At 34.0% G+C, this 4,224-nt stretch overlaps 1 pseudogene; it reads right to left on the bottom strand.

The window, feature by feature from the left end:
• Positions 1–1,339: 1,339 nt before the first annotated feature.
• On the bottom strand, positions 1,340–3,353 carry LOC145138710 (peptide-N4-(N-acetyl-beta-glucosaminyl)asparagine amidase A pseudogene; annotated as a pseudogene).
• Positions 3,354–4,224: the final 871 nt, after the last annotated feature.

The following is a 4,224-nucleotide window of genomic DNA, read 5'->3' as shown; positions in this document are numbered from 1 at the left end:
TTTAAAAAAATATATGATTTTCTGTACAAAATCAAGAATTCAGTTAATTCAATTATTAGTTGCACTTATTTGAAGTTTGATCTCACTTCAATCTAAAGAGGAACTCATAGGAAATCTATTTTGATTTCAAAACCACACATGTATGTTTAATCTATGTCATTTAATTATACATGTATATGTGACCATTAATGGGTTTAGTTTTGTAAATTGTAACGAAGACCGCTTTGATCCTATACTATTGTGATTAATGGACGAGATTATTTAAGGGTATCGGTATTATGATAATATTCATTAAAGCGCTTATACAAATATAAACACATTTATATATTCGTGGTCCAGTGGGAGATTGTTGGATATTTTGGGACCACTAAAAATGTATATAAATAATGTTATCATTAATTTTATATTTATTATGGAAATTATATAAAATTGTTGATGAACATATTTTATTAATAAATAAATATATACACTTACCATGTTTATCTTGTGGGTTGAGAGTTCGGTGTGACTCAAGATCTCCTAAATCTCGAATATCTGTCACATTAAGTTATATCTCTATCTTTATAAATACGTGATAAGAAGCAGATTTTCGACACATGATATACACATAGAAATTCATGAGTCTCATGCAGAGGGATTATAGAGAGAGATCTTAAGATCAACTTGAAAACACATCCTGGTCTCCAGATCCGAAAATCTCAATAGAACAAAGGTATGTAATTGTTCTTTCATGTTTAAGTTTTCTTTTAATAGATTCGAGACTATCGATCTATGGTTTATGCTTCCGTGTGTTTATGTTTTGGTTATGAAAATATCCAACATTGTATCTTAATTGAAGGTTTAGTTTCTTATCTCGGGTAGCTCCGTACCAGGATGTTACAACAACGGCGGCTAATTACTTTGTCGAAGTGCATGTAACAATCTGTAAAACCACCAAACCACCACCATATATTGAGCCTTTTAAAAAACCCTAAACTAACCTGATGCGTCTATTCCTCTGTCCTTCCATTGTTTCAAGGTCGAATTTAATTTTGTAATTATTGTTAAAATATTTTTGATGCGTCTTCGATTATTTATCAGCATGATGGTATTTTTTTTTATTATTTTTTATTTTTTTCTAATTTAAGATTTAGATGTAATCAATTTCATTATGTGTGTGTGGATGTGGAGATTTCCGAGTTGGGTGTCAAGGAAACGAGTTGGGGTTAGGGGTGGCCTTTAATTGCTTGGTTATATAAACACAAACGAATGAGAATGCTCACTTGATGAACATTACTAATGTAAGTACATTTACTTACTTTGATCATGTCTTTTGAAACTGTCGTAAAAAAGTGCTCATTGCATTACACCTTCATTGTTACATGCTGACCTGAAATAAGTTCCATAAGAGGTAATAACTGCAAAAATCTAATTCTTACACAACATATCACAACAACAAGACAATAAAAATAAACTGAAACCCCTTCCATAATGATAATAATTGTGATGATACACTTTAAATTGCATAATGATCGCAGGCTATAAAAGTTCTTCAAGCAGGAAAATGCCATTTTTTACCCGTTGAAAATCGAATCTTGATTTTTCGGTTTACTGCATGTATCACCCACTTTATCATAAATAATTGTGAAACTTATGCGACTTATGTTCCTAAAATAGCAGAATTTATCATCACTATAACTATAGTTCTGCTGGGAACTCCCCAGACCAGAAACCACTACATTATCCTTCAAAATCATCGAACCGTGAATATTTTGTAAGTTTTCAAGAACACTTGATGAAGATTTAGAACCGAAATTATCAATCTTTTTCTCATTGAAACCCAAAGTAACATTCTCCACCTCCTCTTGGTTTCGGTCTCCATTGTCCACTCTCTCCGAGTATAAATAAAAATAAAAAGATTTTAAAGATTTAGTGTTATGAACAGAAGATGCAACCTTGTCGTTAAACTCGATTGTTTGGTTCACAGTTTGTGAACCCCCATCATTCCCCATCACCATGATGTTACTCAAATTGAAATCCTGAGTTGACTCAGTTACTATCTTCCCAAATGACGATTCTACCCATCCGCTTGACTTTATTGACCTATGGACACTAGTAACGAATGTCCCATTAAAACCCATGAAATTGGACTTCAAAGATTCATGAAGTGGAGAGATGGTTTGATTCAAAAGCATCCCTTTTGTCTTTTCACTCTTTGCATCCAACCATACATGTAAATTTGCATCAATTAACCAAACATTTAAACCATTTGTAACACCGAATGCAAAATCATGCAGTTTTCCATTTAAAAGTGATCCAAGAAGCGGAGTGATTTCAATATCATATGAAGGGAGAGCAAATGATCCAATCGCACTAATTTGTCCCCATAAGTACGGATTAATAGCTTTCTGAAAACTTCAGTAAAAGGCCAAACTGCACCAACTATTTTTCCATCTAAACTTAGAACAACCTCTCTAAAAGGTCCATTACCAGGTCGCCCGGTTAAATTATTAGAAGAAATATAGTCATTAGGGAGATTTCTAGGCCACAACACATCGGCTTCATCAACTGAAACATACACTTCAAGAACAGCCCTATATGCATTTGGGGGAATCACAAACTGTTTTGTCTTTACGTCATTTGAATTATAGATTTTGAACCATAATGCATCGTCCAATGGTATGTTTTGTGAAATGGGTATAATCAAATCAGCCCATTCCTTATACCCATGATCTTGATCTGAATTAACATGTAGAGTTGCCTTTTTCGTGTTGGTTTTGGTTTTCTTCTCAGGGGGATAATAATGAATACTAACATTCACATGGTATACACCATTTGTATTACTATCAACCTTATTTCCCAAATAAACAGCCAGGGTTTGTGTTTGATTGGACATAAGCAATGAATAATACCTAGTAATGTCCTTCTTCACAGTCCAAAAAATCCCTCTAGCTCTAGGTTGAGCTGTGCAGCTTCTGAACAGTTCAACGCCGCTGAGCCAAATCCCAATAATCCTATCGAGCTGACGACCTTTACATGTAGCATTCCACTCGAGAACAATTTTAGCAAAATTAGTTGATGGGCAATTTGAGGGTCGGGTATATTGGGTGGAAGCTGGTGGGATGCCATAACTGTTTCCGAATTCATGTCGAAGAAGAAGGGTTGAGCAGGGTTTTGTGTTTGGGAGTTGGATTGGTTTTGTTATTTCAAAGTAAGTGGTGGGTGGGATGCCGTTAGTGGCGGTGGTGGTGGGTTTGGAGGTGAGGTGTTGCTGGAAAATTACGGCTTTTGGAATGGGATTGGCAGCCGAGATTATGGAGAAAGAAAGGAGGAGGAAGAGGAGGATGAAAGGAAGGAAGGTGAAATCCATGAGAATGGTGATGATGGTGGTTGAGAAAGTGTGATTCTTGTGAAGATCGGTAGGAGTATCGTTGAGATATGAGATTTTGGAGGGCAAATTATTAAAAAATCAGTTTGTTAAAATGTCATTGTCTTTTGTTTTCAAAATCATGATTGTAGTTTTATCTTGTATCCTAAATCAAGATCGTATGGTTTTCAATTTAAAATGTCATTGTCTTCTAATCGCAACACTAGTAATTATATTTGCTATTACAAGTTAAGTAGAAACGTACGTCGTGATCGTGGACTAATTATATTTGGATTATGGATATATCTTGTTTTTTATGTTTTAAAGGTGTCCAAACCACATTGAACCGCATAACATGGTTTATAATTCGGCTGATATATAAGAATTGTTGTTAAAACTATTCTTATATAAAGAAATCAGGGAGGTAACAAAGACTGCGAGGCAAAGAAGCTACAACCTATATTGTGGTATTCTTATTTTCGGATGTCCTCTTTTAATTTCTTATTTTATTAGGATTTTTTTTTTATAAATACTCAACTTTACGGTGTTATCATACTTGTTCCTACTTGTTTTGTATTTTAACTATAGGTTCTTAATGGTTTACTTACAAAGGGTTTTAAGGCATTAAAAATCGATGGTGACTTAAAACCACACCAAATGTATACGGTTAAAAAAACCAAATTGCAACCGCATAAAAACCCAACAAAACGCACCGCTAAAATGTTCAGCTTTTTGCAATATGAGATGAAGGATTCCCATTGTACATTGGTACAAGGATGAAACTTTGGGTGAACTTCAAGCTTATAAAAGAAGTCTAATGTTTTGGTTTCAAAGCAATCCAAAAACATACAATTTTTTTTTTTTGTAAAATACGTTTT

The sequence above is a fragment of the Lactuca virosa genome, chromosome 9 (assembly GCF_052849685.1).
Source record: "Lactuca virosa cultivar CGN04683 chromosome 9, Lactuca_virosa_CGN04683_v6, whole genome shotgun sequence".
NCBI lineage: Eukaryota > Viridiplantae > Streptophyta > Magnoliopsida > Asterales > Asteraceae > Lactuca > Lactuca virosa.
This window is presented reverse-complemented; position numbering and strand designations above follow the sequence as displayed.